A 9,733-nucleotide genomic window follows, 5' to 3' on the forward strand; every position below is an offset into this window, starting at 1 on the left:
AAATGTGTTAACAGACCACATGCACATTGACACGTGGGTAATTATCCATGTGAACACACGAAGAACAAGATAATGTTATTGTAGGTTTTGTTTAATAGACGACAGGTGTTCATTTTTGAAAAATATAAAATGATTGATTACTTTGATTTATTTAAGTAAATTTTATTTTTCTGTTTTTTATTTGTTGTAACCAAAATAACATAAAAATTTAGAGAAACTTTAAAACAAAAACAACTTTATACATGCTCGCTTTTTTTAAAGGAGTATCTAGCTTCAATCATGCGATTAACCAAAGTTTCCTGAAAAGTTTTCATGACATAAAAAGTAGTCCAGTGGACAACAGTGCCCTCCACAGTCAGCAGCTCTGAATCCAGAACTGAGCTGACAAATCAGGAGAACGGAGGTGATCACGATCGTTCCAACGAGGAGCAGAATCTAACATCATGTGGAGCGAAACCAAGAAACTGGGCTCATTAAAGAGCAAAGAGAGGCTCTATTCATTGTTAAATGAAGGTGCATTCATGTAACAAAACAGGTAGAAATAGATCTTTGACTTTGAGAATTTTTTAATTATATTCTATTATATTCATTCTAGTCCAAAAGCTCAAGAGCACAATTTTAAGTATAAAACCCCATCATTTGAATGTAGAAGCGATAATATACACTCAATGGCTACTTTGTTAGGTGCACCTGTTTAATTGTTTGTTAATGCAAATATCTCATCAGCCAATCACATCAGAGCAACTCATGCAAGCAAGCAGACAAAGTAAGGCAACCTGCTGAAGTTTAAACCGAACAGTAGAACTGGGAAGAAAATAAAGATAAAGAGTATTTCAGAAAATGCTCATCAACAGCAACTTTCCTGTGTAACTAAAGCTAGATTTACAGAGAAAAGGTCAGAAAAAGAGAAAATATCCAGCTAGTTTCGCATGTCAATCCAATAGAGCACCTTTGACATGTGGTTGAACAGGAGAGTCACATCAAGTTCAGATTTCTTTAAGTTGTATTCTTCCTCTGAAGCAGTGTTCATCATACTCAAATGGATTTTATCAATCATGAAAGGCTTGTTTAAGTAAATCACTTTGAATTGTTGTTTTTGTATAAATAGGGCTTTATGGTTGCCTGATGGGATAATGGGAAACATGGCATCAGTACTAAGTTCATAAAGTGGCTTTCATGCTCTCCAGTGAAGACTAAACTGGAGGTTTTTAAGGAGGCGGTGTAAGGCAGGCTACTCTTTTACACTTTGTGGAAACTGGATTGGCTAAATCCACAATCAGGCAGGCCAAATATGACTACAGTACAGACCACACCACTAGATAATCAAACCATCAAATTCTGTTTATTCATAGAAAATTAACTTCATCTCAGATACAAAATATGCTAAATAATGAACACAAGCCTCTAGTCAGCAAAGGTCCTGTCCAAAGAATGCTGCTGTTTAGTGGTCTCAGACGGCAAGTACAGTCTCAAGGCCAAACACTCATGGCAGGCTGAGACATACCAGCATTTCACAGTAGACGATGGAAAAAAGACCCATTTACAGATGATGTGAAGTCTGAGATTTGTGGATGTAACAGAGGGGTGTATGTAAGGAGACTAACAGCAGAGAGAATGTTACCCACGGTGTATCAAACCCACAGTGAAATATGGTGGTGGGAACAGTCAAGTGTGGGGGTGTTCGCTCCGCTGGAGTTGGAAACAGGCACTAAAATGTGAATGGACTCCACCCTGACCAAAGAGAAGTGACTCCCAGTATTACAGATGTGATCCACGCTCTGGTTTACTATTTGTGAGAAATATTAAATTTAAGACTTTTGGAATACTTTTCACTTTGGCTTAAATTATTTTCCTAAAACTCTAACAAAGACCTGCTTTCTGTCCTTAAAAAATGGGGGCATGCAGCATGAGGAATACAGGCACACACACATGCGAACACATTCACTGCAGACCGGCAGTCTGTCTCAGCAAAGAAGAAACTGGCCGCTAGATGGCAGCATTTTGCTGAAAATAGAAGGCCGCTCTTCAACGTGTGTGGCTGCTTTCTGTCATTGCCTCCGACCCTGTCATTGCCTGCGTTATACTGTCTGCAGTACTGCGATACTCACATTCTAAAATAAATAACTGTAGTGTAATAGATATAGCTCCAACTATAAGAATTACAGCGACGGGTAACATCAGTAACCCTGAAAAATAAGCAGCCTACAATGAAACCTGTTAAATGTGTCGAGAAATCATTTAAAGGTAATCGATTAAGTTTAATTTATGTGAGGTTTTATTTCCTTGTAGGGGGGATAAACTAAAAGTCTGGACATGTTTTTATTTTCAGTAAGAGTAAATGAATTAGTTCGGAGCATTTTCTTTATTTTCTTTACAATACGCGAAACCAAATTTATATGAGAGAAACATGTTTACAGCTCGAACAGCTGGATAAAGACGTAGAAAAATACACTCCTGGGACAGCGTGGAAAATGATTTCCAGTAGCTGCTATTGTGGACTGACTTTTCCCAGTGTGATCTGTGTGTCCTCCCCAGAGACAAACCGAGCTACAAGTATAACAAAAGTAACAGATAGATAGATAGATAGATAGATAGATAGATAGATAGATAGATAGATAGATAGATAGATAGATAGATAGATAGATAGATAGATAGATAGATAGATAGATAGATAGATAGATAGATAGATAGATAGATAGATAGATAGACCTGCAACCTTATAATTAGTGCCTGTCATTTTAATCCAATTCACTTTAACTTTACTGACGCGGAAGCTGTTATTATCATATCTGAAGCAGACCAAACCTTTTCAGTCAACCAGCGTTAGAGAGCAGCGGGTTTGCCTGTATGAACTATTAAAAGCTCCAGGCTGAGCTGCTCTGCATCAAACCTTGTGCCCTCGGTGCATCTGCAGAAAGATCTCTATACAGTGTGTGACTTTTTAGGAACTTATTTTGCGCATTTTTCCCCCACTTAATTGGAAAATGACATTTTTAAGCAGATCTGACTGCAATGGCCTGCTGGTTCATGCTCCTCGTGGCACCCCTCTGGAGAGCCAGCGAGCCTAATGGTTTGTTATTATGACCTTTTGTGTTTCTATTAGTAGGCTCCTCTCCTGCAGCCTTCAGCCCGCAGCTGCTTACAGTACGCGGGGTTTATACGTGTGTACATTTGCACACTGGGGCTGCAGAGGGCCCCGAATCTCTGTACAAGAAGCGACTTTAATCTGTTTTAATGTAAACAGACGGCTTTGCTCAAAGGCACAGAGTCACCATCTTATTTTAAAAGCCTCCATTAAAGCGTGGCCCTTAGGTTGTTTACAGCAGAGGCCGGACTGTGGTGAGTGTGATTAGTCTGCCACTCCAATGTCCAGCTAATGATCACTTAATGTGTCCAACTATGACTGCGCAGAGCAGAGAGTGAAAACCCAGATACCACAAAAGGAAACACGGTGCTGTAATGGGATTTACTCTCACAGGATCTCAGCATAACGGATTCATTTTCGGTACCTGCCATAATCCGTCTTTTTCTTCAGATAGTTATAAAAACACGTGGGCGATCAGCAGGTTATTGGACAAAAAAAGCTGCAGATTTCATGATTTCTAAAACTGACGTTTTAATTCAAAGCAGATGCGGCCAACTCTAGACTTTCACCGACAGCCAGAAAACCCCTAAAAAGTTTACCTTTTCCCATAATATGTATAAGGTATTTTCTGATTTTTTTTAATTTATTCTATTTGATTTATGTATCTTGCATTCATGTGGCAATGTGGCAACCATAATTCCTTGCTTTCTCGTCCTCACTCATATCAACATTGCAATAAATGGGGTATTAAAACGTGCAATAAAATTGACGTTTTCATGTAAAGTGGGTGAAGTGGATTGAAGTATTATACATAACAGACATGGGATGCACATAAAAAACAGCAGCTACATGTGAGTTTGTCCTGTAATATTAAAAATGTTACTCACACGAGTAAAAATAGTTTATTCTCAGTTTATTCTCACTAAAAGCCTTTGTGACCTTTTAAATTTTGAGTGCTATATACTTAAATCCTGACAAATACCATATGTTTGGATTACTGGTACTATTGTAGCAGTAGTACCAGTACTGAACACTTTTCTTTCTTATTTGGTGTGTTTTTCTTTTGTTTTGCTAGTATAATAGGAATACTGGCAGCAAAAAACTAATTTTCCTCTAGCCATGGAAATGTAAAAATAATCTTAAATTCCGACTTTTTCTCCTAGCTTTTTGAAATTTGCTGTAAATGTTAAGTACAGAAACCAAACAGCAATTTTGAACAGAAAACAGTTTTAAAAAACTCTTTAAACACTCTTTAAATTAGTACAAAACACTTTATTGAGCAGAATAAAGTTTAAGGTGCAGAAAATCCAAAAATGCAGTATCCCAATATGAGGACGCTTGCTCTCAGGAGGCTCAAATAAGCAACAAAAATCATAAAACTATTTTTGTGACTGATTTGTTTTTTCATTTATTCTACAAAACTACACAGTGTCCTAATGTAAAACAACAACAGTGGCATCTTTAAGTGTTTTCTTTCTTCCCTTTTTCAAGCCAGCTGCAAATACTCGTCTGTTTATTCAAATACAGGGTTAGGTGTCTATCTGAGTGGAAGGTTTTATTTAAAGGACCGCAAAACATGAACAGCAATGAAAATCCTTTGTGTGTTAGTCTGTGGAGTGAAAAGTTTCAGCAGAACAGCATCAGTGTTCAAACATTTTTCCGTCTTAAAAATACTTTAAAAAAAAAAATCAAAAATATATAAAACGTGTGTGGAATGTTTTCATCAGTGTACCAAATGGTATGTGTGGTGCACTGATATATGTGAATGATTGTGTACATGTGTATGTATTCATAACTGAAAACGCATATAAGCATGAATACATATATATTACAGTATAAGAAGGATTATTTATTTAATACAGGATAAATATGCATGATGTACTGTCAGTAAGTGTCTGTGTGTATGAATGATTCTATGTACAGATAAGTAGGTGTTGGTAAATTGTATACACACATGTGTATATGGGACATGAACCGGTTAATTGAAAAAAAAAAAGAATATTGTAATTACTGTAAAGAGACGAAGGGATGGGATTAACATAAGTTTATCCTTCTTTCCATTCCTTTTCAAACAATCGGCTTCTTTATATACAAGAGATTAACGTGCAGAGTAATGCTTTATTTTTGAACGTGCAATTTATTGTTTCATTTAAAAATGTAAATAAATAAAAACAAAATGCACTTTGTTCTTTTGAATGCTTGGAATAAGCAAATTTACCACCTTAAAAAAATTAGCACGGCGCAATAACAGAGAGAGCGGTTTTTCATTGCTGTCACTGGGGGGAGCTACTCGACATACCTTCGTATGTCATTAATATTCCACATGTTGTCTGTGTAAATAATCACTATTTAACCCATAACCTGCTGATCACAGAGCGTGTAAAATTGTAAAAGGGTTTCATTTAATTACATAAATATTTATGATTAATGAATTTAATGATTAGTAATAACAATGGATATTTATATAAATTGCTTATTCGGAGTCAGAAATGAAAAGGGGCCTAAGTACATTTGCACGTGTTTATGTTTTTTTCTTTATTATATCTTACTTTATATTCCTTCTGCTAAATTATCTCATATCTAATGTCCTGTATCGGCATGAAATAAAACACACTGATATAACTTAAGCATTAAAACGGAGCTTACCCACGATTTATTCATGAGTAAAAATGATATGATGTGTTATAGAAATAAGCCACTTTGTGCCTAAAGAACGATTTTGTTTTTGTTCTCTTCTAAATGCGCTGTGGCACTTCTACTTTTGCTAGGTTAAAACCATCCTCAATACTGTTATCCATATATCCATAACCATGTTTACTATATGATCAAAAGTAGTCGTAATTGGACGAACAATCATCCGTGTTTCATTCAGTCAGTCATTCAAAAAGAAAAAAGAAAAAAAAAAGCAGACTATGGTTGCTGTCACTTTGACATTTAACCTCCTGCGTGTAAATTAGAGACCATTCATTTCAACCTCGGACAGAGTTCAGCGTCTGAAATACACGGGATGTGTTCAGGGTCACACAAACGGGACGGGCTTGTTTTGAACTGACTTTAAACATATCCCTAAGTTCTTTTTTCTCTCTGTGGAAATGGTGGCAGTGTGCCATACAGAAGGCTGTGTACAATGGCCCAGGTCCCATTAAATCTGCGAAAGTTCCTTCCTGAGGCAAACATTGCCAGAAATAGTAATCTTGGCCTGAACTGGAGCCTTACGAGAGGGGAGCAATAATTCTCGGTGTAATAATGGAAATCGTTTAATTCTGTCCAGCAGCATGTGATCCTGCAGGGCTACGGTGCGAGGTGCTCATTCAGTTTTCCTCCGCCTGATAAGACTTCCTGAAAAACACACAGCGAGCAATCAGGCGACAACAATAGGCTCCGTCGGACGCTTTAAACTTCAGGTAGTCAACAGCGCAAGATTGCACGGCTTTGTTTTCCCCCCATAGCTAGCATGTGACTCATGAACGCTTTGAGATTTGGGGTTTCATGTTGTTTGTTTGAGCTCTGATTGCACTCTGCAGTTGATTGTTCAGCTAAACCCTCATTAGCGTTTTAATCTTCTAACATATTTTATTGGTCTTTTAATGGGCGGTGAGACCTCAGTCACGGGGGTGGGGGGGGGGGGGGGGGGGGGGGTCCTCAATTTTCTTGGACTTTTTAAAATAAACTCAAAGGTTGGAGAGATTTTAGCCTGATGGAAGAAGTCTTCGAAACCTGTGATGTAGGAAAATCAAGAAATAGACACAATAATTTTGAAAAACCCTCCAATTACGAGTAAATGAACTCTGTGTTTATGAGCACAGAAGTATTACTAGCAGAACAGTAAAAAAGATTCATACTTTTTGGATATCTTCTACAGAAAAGCAACCCTTAAACTACCATATAATATGTTATGTAAAAACTGGTTATCTGTCAGAGTCCTGAAATCTAACAACAGCCACAAAAAGTACAGGTAAAATGACCGGCTGTACTTCAAAACTGGTACACTTTAAAATGGGGTCGGGGGGAGGGGGTGGGGGGGTGGGGGGGGGGCGAAGCTATGACGCCCGAGGGATGCCTCCGCACCAGTTCTGCAGCCGAAAAATGCGCACACCACCCTTAGAAGGATGAGAACACACCAAACCCAGTGCATGCACAGTGAAGTCAGTTCTAAAACCTTCACAGTAGGTGAGACCCAACGTGATTCCCCCAGCCCAGATTTCACTCAACCTCCCCCTACACTCACCCTCACTTGTTCTCTTCTGCCCCATAAAACCAAATGCACTACAAATATGATTTTTTAAAAGATACTAAAATTGCACGAACACGGTCACATTACAGTTATTTTTTACAGTTATTTTTGCATGTAATACACACGTATAGTGTATATGCAGGCACTGTAAATGTTTTGAGATCTATTTTTCCTGTATTTGTTTTTTTTATTATTAGAAAGTTCAAGTCAGAAAGGTTAGTTAGGTATTAAATATTACGATTATCATTTTTCATATCAATTCTAAGCCTGCAAAGAAGGCCAAACTCTAACTGTACAATAAAATAAAAATATCTCTGTCTCATACAGAAGGTTTGGAGTACAGTGCGTAACTGGGAAGGTGCACTAATCGTGGAATAAGCAGTCTTTACTTCCATTAAGGGCTTGACTAAAAGGTGACACACACGATATTTGGATGACATATTCTGTGTTCAGACTACTTCAGAAAACCCCAGTCACACTCATTCAAGTCTCATGCACTTACAGTCCCTTAACCAGAGCCAGGCACAATCGCTGGCTCTGTACCACCTGCCATCATTTATTCAGCCTCACCGAGGAAAGGAGCGATAAAGGTGAAGAATTAGTTCCACAAATCATCAGTAAAATCTGTGAAATCAGCATTTTTTTTCCTTCCAAAGATTTTTTTTCTTTTGGGGGTACCCTCGAAAGGTGAACACCGGTACTGTCACTTTAAGAACTTTAAAAATTGCTTAAATGAAAAGCTGTTTGGCACGAAAAGCCCTATGACCTGATGTCTTTAAAATCGTTAAAAACGTTGTTCTCTCCGTGCCTCCTTTTGCGTTGTATGCGCCGAATTCTTACTCTCATACTCACTTTCTGCAGTTTCTTACATTTTCCAGATTGGCTCATAAATGTGCACCAGAACTTATATTTTCAAAGCAGGAGTGCTCTCCCGAGCTATGAAACTTGACTGGGCTAAAATGGGTTTGGTAGTTTCCACTCTCTCCCTGCCATTCACAGTTTGTGCAGTGACAAGCTGTGCGTAAAGGCCGATCTGAGGCCCTGTTTTCTTATAAACTTCCCACCGAAAAAGCTCATCAGCTGCACCTGAAATAACTCGAGGCGTGCTGCGTCTGCTACATCCTCTTCCCTGGATTGTTTTGACTGCACGGTGGAGGGCAAACGTTAAATGTCATTTCTAAATTTAACCCGGAAAAGTGTCACTCGAAAACATCATGATAGCGGGCAGTCAGGGTCATCGGCCCTTCCGCCCGCATGAATCAAGACTAAATGAATGCGAACTTCAGAAGCCATTGTTTCAACACATGCAAGAGAAACATGCAATCGGAGTCTTTGAGGAAGGAGGAGGGGGACCCGAAAACAGAATCAAGACAAGACAGTATCAGAGGAGAAGAAAGTGAAGGGCAGTTCATTTAAACTCAAAATGCAGACAGCGCAGACAGTCACACTTAGAAACACAGTATTATCAGATCAGAGATGCTAAAAATCGGTTTGTTTGTTTGTTGTTGTTGTTTGTTTGTTTGGGTTGGGGTTTTTTTTTTTGGGGGGGGGGGGGGGGGGAGACCAAGCCAGGCTGCAGGATCATTTCTAAGCAAAGTCCCTGATTATAAAATCTTATTGGCCGGTGCCCAGCGTGTGTGCATCTTGAGGGGCCTTGCGGATGAAGTATCGCCTCTGAAGTTAATTGTGTTTTCGTTTTAGAGGGGAATAGATTTCCTCTGTTTATTATGAGCATGGGGACGGATTTGCGTCACCGTGCAACTTGCAGGTCGAGATAAAGTTGCACAAATATTGAAAAAGGGAAGTTCTAACAGTCATTATAAAGTTTCCCCCCCTCAGCTCCGGAAGAAATAAGGATTTCTGCTGTATCCTAAAATACTAAAACATGTTCTATTTTGGGGGCAAATCTAGCAGGCATATCCGCTCATTTAACACGAATCACAGCCCATCAAAAACAGGATGAGATGGAGCTAATAGAGACTCTCCTGGGCCCGGAGTTTTAACAGTTGACAGTTCATTATTAAATAGTGATTTTCGCATCACTGCGTGTTGCCCGTCTTTCGTTTTCATTGCAAACTTGTTTTGTTAAAAAAAAGAAGACAAAAAACAGACCTATATTTAAAGTCCGCGTCAATTTCCACGAAGAAGAATCGAAATTAACGTGACAGTCCCTGTGCGTAATGACTGTTTTTGTATGTGGTGATATGAGTGAGGAGGAGGTTCTCTTTAAGTGATCAATCCATCATCTCAGGATCAAAATTGCTCCAACGAGCCCCGGTCGTGTGTGTGTGTGTGTGTGTGTGTGTGTGTGTGTGTGTGTGTGTGTGTGTGTGTGTGTGTGTGTGAAAGAGAGAGAGACTATGTTACACATCATCCTCATTTACAAGGGCGTGATGTGAGCAAATGCAAAACAT

Source organism: Aulonocara stuartgranti, assembly GCF_965226115.1.
Source record: "Aulonocara stuartgranti genome assembly, chromosome: 15".
Lineage (NCBI taxonomy): Eukaryota > Metazoa > Chordata > Actinopteri > Cichliformes > Cichlidae > Aulonocara > Aulonocara stuartgranti.